The following is an 11,191-nucleotide window of genomic DNA, read 5'->3' as shown; positions in this document are numbered from 1 at the left end:
TTTATTATTTCATTTAATTTGATAATGTGATCTGTTTTGTTATTCTAATCATACTATCGAATATACTATATGTATTAGTATTTAATTTGAGTTTGTCATCTCACATTCTACACAGACGAGCAAGTAGACGGTACGACTAATTTAGCTAACACCCCAATTGTCATCGACCTCTCAACAACCGGTAAGAGCATGCTATCATGTTATAGACTGTAAGAATATAAATGTTTCGACATTTGTTAAATATTCTGTCGCTTTTCAGATTTGTTACAGCTGCCTATACTGTCAGAATTTATCGATTTGACACAGAAAAATCCAGAAGAACCGCCCCCCAGCTACCAGTCATCCAGCTAGAATCACCAGCCCTATTTCCACGGCATCAACAAGTTCTGACGATTGGCTTATGAGATGTGCAGATCTGATTGATCTTACGACGGACTCTGAAGATCAGCCAGGCCCAAATTTCCGTGAACCATCGCGAAAACGGCGAAATGTGTCAGATCCTCTGCTAACAACTTCTCCTAAACCGTCGCAAAATAATGGTAAATCCGACATTTTATTATGTTTCATTTAATTTGATTATGTGATCTGTTTTGTTATTCTAATCATACTATCGAATATACTATATGTATTAGTATTTAATTTGAGTTTGTCATCTCACATTCTACACTGGCGAGCAAGTAGACAGCATGACTGATTTAGCTGACACCCCGATTGTCATCGACCTCTCAACAACCGGTAAGAGCATGCTATCATATTATAGACCGTAAGAATATAATTGTTTCGATATTTGTTAAATATTCTGTCGCTTTTTCAGATTTGTTACAGCTGCCTATACTGTCAGAATTTATCGATTTGACACGGGGAGATACTGAAGAGAAGCCGCCAACTACCTGTCATCCAGCTAGAATCACCAGCCCTATTTCCCCGGTCTCAACAAGTTCTGACGATCGGCTTATGAGATGTGTGACAACGGACTCAGACAACCAACCAGGCCCGAGTTTTCGAGAGCCGCCGCGAAAATGACGAAATGTGGCATACTCCATGCAAATGGTAAGACGCTGCTGACGTAAGACGCTGCTGACGTGTTATCTGGTGGGCCTGAGCTTCGTTTACAGTCTGAGGGAGACACACGCTGTATTCAAGCTATTCTACATTGTTTGTATTTTGGTATTGCTATATTTTTTAATATATTTTTAATGTCAGCAGCGTCTTACGTCAGCAGCGTCACTGCGGAGTCGTGAATGCGGATTGACAACAAACTCTGAAGAGAATACAATGCTGAATAAAGTCGTAGTTTTTGTTATTTTTGGACCAAAATGTATTTTCGATGCTTCAAAAAGTTCTAACTAACCCACTGATGCCACATGGACTACTTTGATGATGTCTTTATTAGCTTTCTGGACATGGACAGTATACCGTACATACATTTTCAATGGAGGGACAGAAAGCTCTCGGACTAAATCTAAAATATCTTAAACTGTGTTCCGAAGATGAACGTAGGTCTTACGGGCTTGGAACGACATGAGGGTGAGTCATTAATGACATAATTTTCATTTTTGGGTGAACTAACCCTTTAAGTGTACTTTTAAAAATGCACTTTGTAAAAATGTCTAATTAAGTTTTACTTAAAGAAAGTACACTTTCATCACAATATTTCTAAACACATTATAAGTGTACTTTTTAAAAAAATGCACTTTTTAATTTGTTTATTTAAACAAACATTTTAAATAATTATGATTTTATAGTGTTTTAAAGTTATTAAAGTTAAAGTTATAAGTTATTAAAGGAAATTTATTTTGATGTATTGAGTATACTAAATAAAATAAGAATTTTAATGGAAAACATGGAAAATAATTTATTTTAATTTGAACTCAGGTGTGTTGTCCAAAAATAATTTGTTAATGTATTTGAAATGTGTTTAGTCTATAATATATACTGTGTGCATTAATGCACTTGAAATGTATTTTTCCAATACATTTGCTTATTGACATTTGACATTTTTGTCCGTTTTACATAATATTTGACAATAAAATATAATTTATGAGAGGAGTCTTAGCATAATAGTAATGTGTTGTACTTTACAACTGTGAACAGAATACTTTCAATAATCTAAATCAATTAAACATTTAATTGTAATCAGACTACACTACACTGAACAAAAATATTGACTTTTAGTTAGGTGAAAGAGTAAAGTTTTGTGAACTTAGGCTACAGAGTCTAACAACACAATGAGCTAGAACAACTTCAACTTAAAGGTGCATTGCGCAACATTTCATGTTAAAAATACCCGTTTTTCTAACCCATACATGCTTAAACAATTGCCTGATGGGCTGAATGAGCCCTTCTCTGATCACTGCGATTGCCTCTATAATCCTGCACAGTAAAATAAATAAGAGGGATTCGGGTCGGAATTTGAGACTGGGCGTGACGTCATGCATGTTCAGTTGCAGTGTTGCAGTTTCGCTTGTCGCCAGAGGGGGCATAGTTCTGCAAAAACTCAGAGACTTGCGCAATGCACCTTTAAACAGAAAAGCTGAAATAACCCAATATTGTCTATGGAAATAACATTTAACCATGAATGAAATATACGAACATGTTGTTTAATGCGCATGCGCCAGAAATACTGCGTCATGATGACGCACTACTTCACGAGTTTGAAAAATGCGCTGTTATGTTTCTGTAATCGCGATGCGTGAGGAAACGGAAGCTTCCCAACCCAAACAAGAAGAGAACAAAAGGAGCGCCACGTTTTGGTGTTTGCAGATGAGACGTTATACTGCAAATAATTAGTCAAGTAAGTATATCTTGATGCTTTTGTGACACCCCAAGGTATGTGCACATTTTGCGTAAAGTTGTTATACATTAAGCAGACATTTATTTTTATTTATGTGAAGTGTAAGAGATGTGGGACTTGAAAGTAAATCATTACAGTATTAGTGAAAGAATATAGTCTGTTGTTATGAGAAACCGGGACTCTTATGAGGACTCTCATATAGGAGCTGTGTGCTCCTGCGCCTTCACATCTGCTCTCTGCTGAGGATTTGGTACGACGTGACACAGTGGCTCCTGTCTCATCAATTTTTCCTGTTATTTTGCAGGTATTATTGTTACAACAACTTGATAATATGCACACGAGATCTGTAATGCAAATATATTATGTCCATGCCGCAGATATTTCGAGGAATGACGGTCGGGGTTGTTGATATGCAGACTGTCCGCCATTTCACGAGTTCACATCTACATATAATTAATACAATAAGTTTATGCGTATTTGGCGTGCTGTCCAGGGGGAGGGCTCCGAGCTCGGAGTTAGGCCCGAGCCCAAAGTACTCCCCCCAGTTAGTAAGTGTAGATGGAACTGGAAGTGTAGATGGAACTGGAAGTGAGGAGATGGGGTGGAGGAGGGATGCTGACAAACTTTCAATGAACAGAGATAGGTCTGCTGTGAATTTATACTCTGTCATTGAGTTGATTACTGATTAATCTCCAGCTGTGCATAATTTGGTTAATTATCTGAACCTGCTCCTCCCGAACTTTGTTAAATAAAACCTCATTTCGTGAACGCTGTAACACGAGGTGATTGTGAAATGCGTTTAATTCGATTCAGATTGACTCCAGTTACAAGGTTATAGTGTTCATTATTAGTTTACTTTAAAATTTTGTTTGGTTTATTAAGTTATGTATACATATAAAGATCGGATGCACTTTCTCAGTCAAATGTTTCAGACATACATTCAGCTGATGTAATAACGTTACTGTGTTATTTCATGTCGCTGCAGAAAGAAAAAAATATGTTAAATGAGTCATTCCACGAAACCGGTACGATTTGGACTTGCACAATTTTGGATTTTTTACTTATATGTATTACTTTTCTGAACACCCCATAACATTAATTATGTATTTAACTTCCAGAAAAACATTTTCCCACCTCAGGCATCAAATCCCTATTGGTAATTATTTTAAGATATGGGCACTATTAGTCTTCAACCCCGTTATGGACACTATGGGAGATCTCTGAATATGATTATAAAATATATTTGTAATGAAATCAACATTTTCCTATTAGTCATACTATGCCCCTCACACTAATTCAGTAATTGTAAATGTAAAATTTACATATAATTTTACACTTATGCTATACTAAACTATACCTTTTGTGACAGCAACCTAATCATTTTTGATCAAAGATGTGGCTTAACTTCAGAATTTGAACTAAAATCAGTATTCTTATGATTGCTCTAAACATTTCTGATTAATTTCAACAAACATTAAATTACTTATTCACAAACTTAATAAATTCAAAATAATTAATAAAAATGTAGGTGTGACGGGGTTGAGACTAAGGTAACAGGGTTGAAGATGGTAACGGGGTTGAAGAGACAAATACAGCTTAACCTTTTAACCTGCAACCCCACTTTTGAAAAATCCCCAGAAATGACATACCCAAACTGAAACAGATACAGTTCATGATCCCTTTGCACTAAAAGCACAAGTATGATCTCATTTGAAAGCAGACACCTGGCAATTTATTGTAAATGTAGAATTAATTATTGTCATAATGAAAACTAGTTATAAATAGCTTCAAAGTTTTGTAAAGTTATTATAAATTTATTTTTATGAAACATTTTCATGAAAATATAATTGAAGTTGGCATTGTATCAATCTAGAAATGCACTGCAGCTAAAGCCATATGTTTGACCATGTTATATTTAAAATCTGAAGATAAGTCTAAAACTCTGTATTTAGTTAAATGTTTTTCAAGATCATGTCATATGACTTAATTTTGATTAGACTCTAAAATGCTACTGATGTTTAGTCATCATCATCATTCAGTCTTTTGTCTCTATTGTTTTGTGGTGCAAACGAGCCCCATTCAGTCTCAGTCTCCCCATGCACACATTCACACTTCTCCAGCCTGGTCATGGCTCTAAATATGCATTTCTTTTGTCTCAAAGTTCTCACTTCACATTTGAAACTGTATCAAATGCCCTGCTTGAATAAAGAAACATTTCAATAAGCATTCCTATTTAGAAAAAAAAATCATAAAAGAATAACTGCTAGGTGGCAGGTGCACCTGGGGCTAGCTAGCATGTTAGCTTAGCACACCATCAATACACAACAATTTATGAGATTAAAACCATGTTTGTGCTCCAAACTTACTTTATAACGCAAGTCGAGTGTTTTAAATAATCTTCTGTGATCTAATTTGGCTTCAGATAAAAAAAAATCAGACAGAAAATATATTATTTTATAGTATTCTGCACGATGATAAAGTCTATATTAGCATTACATTAAAAATATAATCTATTGTTATGAAAATACCTGGCATGGCTTGAAAAACATAATTCATATTAGCCTAAAGGTACTCATTTTTTCATTTCATAACTCCTGACACAAATTAAGAAATAACTGTCGCTATAAATTTCTCAGAATACAATAGTAGTCAAATACTGAAACTTGAGTCTTATATCTTTTTAATGATGTATAGTTTGTCAAGGTATAACATTAAATCTGATAGTAACTTTGAACAAAAAAAAAAAAAAAAAAAAAAAACGCTTCAGTGCGCGGGCGCACTGGCAACAGTTAACAGGTTAACATATACATAGTTGTTTTTTATTCAAATTCACTGTAAGATTTTCTTTACAACTCAGTTTTATTAACCCGACTGCAGGAAAAACAACAATAAATTAGTATACATTAGAACATTATAAACTGACTAAATAGGTCATCAAAACATATTACTTGTGTGCTTTTTTGATGTGTTTGTGTATGTGTGCGAATGTGTTTTTGTGTTTTTTTGCATGTGCGCGCGCTTCGTGGCAAAAAAGTAACGGGGTTGAGTTTTTTTTTTTTGCTTGAAAATGGCCACTGCTCTACATGTAGTGAATAACAGGAGAGCACATGGCATGCATGGTATTAAGAAATCATGTATATTGTTGAAATCAAGTAATAGATCATTTTCACAAGTAATAGAATTCTATCTTTATTTGATGTAACAGGGTTGAGTCGTTGAGCTTGACAACCACAATATCACAATTCTAAATAAGTTATAGGCTAGTTCTAAAAGAAGGTGGTAACTTGCCTGTGTCTACACACAATGTTGTTCAGAAGACTTCTATGATGTTAATTCCTGTTATTGATGTCACATAAGGATCTGTTCATTAGTTTTATGGGGGAGAATGGTTTGTGTAATGGGGTTGAGGGATTACTGAGGGACGGAACTAAATAATGTGATTTTAATGAATAATGATGAATTTACTTAGAAAAAAAAACATTACCAGCAAAAAAGCACAGATAGATATTTATGGGAATGGCAAAATGTATGGACTTTTTTCTAATTATATTATTCATATTCCAAGTACACTTTCATAGAAGGCCATGAGGGACATGACAAACTAGGTGGTGTCAACTGAAAAAAAAAAACAAGATAATTTCTAATATAAAGATAATATGTATTATTTTTAAACTTTATTAAAGGAGACATTTCAATTGATACAAAAAACTTTTAAGAATAGATTTTGGTGACCCAATAGGTAAAATACACTTAAAAAGGTCAGAGGGACTCAAATCATGCCGGTTTCGTGGAATGACTCAAATATGTATGGTTTACATATGTTTATCAGGATCTTATGCATTATAAGGATCTTATGATAAAGCATTCTTTTGGCTCATTTGAGTAGATGTACAAGAGTCTGTACAAAATGTATTGCCAGGACAGCACACCTTGATCAAGCTTAAAAACTACTATAAAGTCACTAACTATCCCTATAGCTTGTAAATGCTTTGAATCTTTTCCATCTTTCCCACCTGTGCATTTACACATGCCCCTATAGTCATCATATGTGATGCAATCTGGGAAAACCCACCACATGGTAAAATTTGACCTATTACAGGTTTTGATATCATAGCCCTTTCCAAATCTGTTTTTATTTTTATCATAGCTTGTTGATAGCAAAAGTTATGTTTATCTGAAGTCGGCCGATCGCTATGATTTTCTGGAACGGAATTTTGAGAAAAACAGGTTTAATTAACTGTCACCGTCGGGACGCTTGGCACTAATAAAACCGTATAAAAATTGTTAGCAGAGTGACTCACGCAAACAGGGAATACTGTTTCACATCCACCAGTTTCGTTCAGACTGGCGCACTTTTATTTAAACAGAAACATGTGCATTCACTCAGTCACTGATTGGGTCACATGACATACACACTGCAATATGATTGCCTGGTTCAAAGAAAAATAAATAAAAGGTAAACAAAATCAAATATAAATGAGAGCACAATATTTCTAAATCTCAACACCCCCACTTGCTCTCACATTTCTATTTCATCATTGACCAGTTCATCATCTCAATACAAGTACAAAATTCATACACCAAACATAAATGAGTTAAATTTCATTAACTTGAGCTTTGTTGCTGGTTTTGTTAGCACATCTGCAACCATATCACCAGTTGGACAGTATTCCAGACTAATTCTGCCCTCCTTTATCACAGATCTCACAAAATGATATTTAATGTCCACATGTTTACATCGTTGTCTATACACAGGATTTTTTGCTAAAGCAATGGCACCCTGATTGTCCTCATACACTTTAAATTCATATTTCTGACCATCAATGTTTTCTAACAATTGCTGTAGAAATAAACACTCCTGTACAGTCGCAGCTAATGCCATATACTCTGCTTCACAAGTCGACAGTGCAACAGTAGGCTGTCTTTTGGTCTTCCATGAGACCAGTGGACCATTTTTGTTTAGGCTAACACAGTAACCTGTAGTACTCCGTCTATCAGTTACATCAGCTGCCCAATTCATATTTCTGACCATCAATGTTTTCTAACAATTGCTGTAGAAATAAACACTCCTGTACAGTCGCAGCTAATGCCATATACTCTGCTTCACAAGTCGACAGTGCAACAGTAGGCTGTCTTTTGGTCTTCCATGAGACCAGTGGACCATTTTTGTTTAGGCTAACACAGTAACCTGTAGTACTCCGTCTATCAGTTACATCAGCTGCCCAATTCGCGTCGCTGTACGCATGAATCAAGTTATCATTTGCACCTTTTTTGTAACACAGTTCTTTGTCTTGTGTCCCTTTTAAATATCTTAAAACATGCTTAACAGTGTTCCACTGTTCTGTGGTTGGTCTAGTAAAATACTGTGACAGTTTGCTCACTACAAAACTTAGGTCTGGTCTTGTGCATGTTGCCAGGTAGATTAAGCTACCTCCCTGTATTTTCTTACATCACTCATTTCCTCAGCATCATCAGTGTAGTTTAGTTTCTGTTCACATGGAGTTACTCTAGACTTACAATTTTGCATGTCAAATCTCTCAAGTATTTTCTTAATATACCTACGTTGAGACATTGTAACACAATCAAAATCTTGCTCATAATCAATACCAAGGAAATGTGTTAATTTTCCCAAGTCCTTCATTTTAAATTTTGCACTGAGTGTCTCTTTTACATGATTAAGCACATACATACTGTTGGCTGCAATAATCAAGTCATCAACCCATATGATTATAAAAACTTTCTCAGTTTCTGTAACCTTCGTGTACACACAATGGTCGGCTGGGTTTTGAACAAACTTCATTTCACAAAGATACTCATGCAACATTCGGTTCCAGTTCCTGCCCGACTGTTTAAGTCCATACAGTGATTTTTTCAATTTGTACACCAGTTTTGCATTACCTTGAGATTTTATCTCGTAACCCTCTGGCTGTTTCATATAAATGTCACACTCTATTGGCGCATGTAAATATGCAGTGGTCACATCCATTTGATGAACAATCAAATTTTCCTGTACTGCCTTCTGTATCAACACTCTGATGCTTGTCATACTGGCAGTTGGAGAAAAAGTCTCATCATAGTTCACACCTCTCTCTTGACTGTAACCTTTGGCAACATATCGCGCTTTGTATTTGTCTGTTCCATCACTATTTTTCTTAATAGCGTAGACCCATTTACCCCCCACTAATTCTTTACCTTCAGGTAGACTGGTCAGGGTAAAAGTGACACTTTCCTTTAATGACTTCATCTCTTCATTCATAGCCTTAACCCATTCATCTGCATTCACTGATGTTACTGCTTCTTTGTATGTTTGGGGTACATTACATACAAGTCTGTAACAATAATCAATATCAGCTTCATTACCATCAAAACCACAAACATAATCACTTAAATAACCTGGCCTTTTCCTCTCTCTGGCAGGATTTCTCCTTTTTTCAGGTTTATGATCTTTTTGTGTTTGGTTTTCGCACATTTCTGGCTCTTTTACTGTGACCGGTTCCTGAGAATTCTGCAGATTAATTTCAGGACCTTCTCTTTTCGATTCTCTAAGATTATTCCCAACCTCAAAATCGTCATAATCATCATCAATCGAGATCTCGTCCGCCTCAGCACTCATTCTGGGTAAAAACTCAACTAGTCTCCGCTTCTGTATTTTCCTGCTATCAGGATAGTAGATCATGTATGCCGGACTATTCTTGTCATATCCCACAAAAATGCCCTTCTCACATCTCGAGTTTAGCTTACTTTTATCATGTTGATAAGCGTAACACGAAATACCAAACTTCTGCATTCTAGAAATGTTCGGTTGCCTGCCTGTTAACATGAAGTAAGCTGTCTGTTTAGGTTATTAAAACATCTGTTTCTAACTACAGCAGCAGTCTGGACTGCATAGGTCCACAATGTTTTTGGTAACCCACTTTCTATTAACATGCACCTAGCCATGTCAAATAAGGTTCTCCAGTTACGTTCCGCAGTGCCGTTTTGGTGTGGAGAGTATGGTGCAGAGGTCTCATGTCTAATACCATTTCTACTCAATAATGCCTGGTACTCCCTGCCTGTGAACTCTGTCCCATTATCAGACCTGATGCATTTAACTCTCCCATATGGAGCCATATCAGCAAGGAATTTCTCTGTGGCGGTTATTGTGTCGCTCTTGTTTCTCAAAAAATATACAAACACTGCACTAGAATAATCATCTGTGAAAGATAATGCATATTTATGGCCGTCTTGGGACATTGGGTCTATAGGTCCTGCTAAATCGGTGTGTACCATTTCTAGAGCTGCTTTGGCTCTCGCATCTGGCTCTCTGTTTCTAGTCTCAATAAACTTGCCTTGTATGCAAATCTCACATGGTGGGGTTGGTTTGTCTGCTCTATTCTTAATTTGCATACCGTCCACAACATTTTCGAGCTTAATTACATCCCCATAGTTGCAATGACCTAATATCCCATGCCATGTCTGCAAGTCATAACATTTTCTACATTGGTCATCACATTCATTGTCTTTTGTGTGCAAATAGTACAGTTTATTGTGCACGTGTATGGGGAATTCAGTACCGTCTTTATGTAGCAGAACGTTCTTCCCTTCTCTGAAGATCACGGTTGCTCCATTCGGGTTGGCTGCCTTCACAGAGAAGATGTCCTGTGGATATGTTGGGATGTACAGCGCGTTCCTTAGCGTTGTCTTGAAACGTCGTCCAGTGCTGTCCACCAAACATACTGCCGCGTCTCCTCTGTTCTTAGCGACTCCGTTGCATCTCGTGCCGTCAGCCAATTCCACACAGTGTGTGTCAGCCTGGAAACTGCTGTCAAACCTCTGGAACTTTGCGATGTCTGTGATGATGTGTGAAGTTGCACCTGCATCCACCATTAGGCCCCTTCTCTCGTCCTCATGTCTCCAGATCTCAGCGTCGCTTGCCCGAAAAACATATTCCTTGTCACCCGGCTCCTCGGACACTTTTCTTGCGTTATCCCGCGGCTTTCTCCGTCTGCAGGTTGCATCGCGGTGAGTGGAATTTTTACATTGACTGCACCACTGTTTACGTTGGCATGTCCTTGCTTTATGGCCTTTTGTGCCACACCGGTAACAGACAATGTCAGCACTTGCAGCCGCACAGTCAGCAAAAGTGGATTTCGCTCCAAACTGCGCTCTTGCTTTCATTGCATTGTCCCCGGACGCAGTTGTCCGCATATTTTCAATATCCTCATAACTTCGAAGTCTTGTCTTAAATTCGGCAAAAGTCATTTTAACATCACTCTGAGTAACATGGATAGTAAATGGCTTAAATGTCTCTGGAAGTCCTTTCAGAACCATTGCTGTCAAAAGTTCGTCACTCAGATTCTCACCTGCATTTCTCAAAGCAGTGATTGTAGTCTCAGCTCTGATGACATATTCCGTAAC

The sequence above is a fragment of the Scardinius erythrophthalmus genome (assembly GCF_964197995.2).
Source record: "Scardinius erythrophthalmus genome assembly, contig: HAP1_SCAFFOLD_57, whole genome shotgun sequence".
Taxonomy (NCBI): domain Eukaryota; kingdom Metazoa; phylum Chordata; class Actinopteri; order Cypriniformes; family Leuciscidae; genus Scardinius; species Scardinius erythrophthalmus.
Note: the sequence above shows the minus strand (reverse complement) of the source record.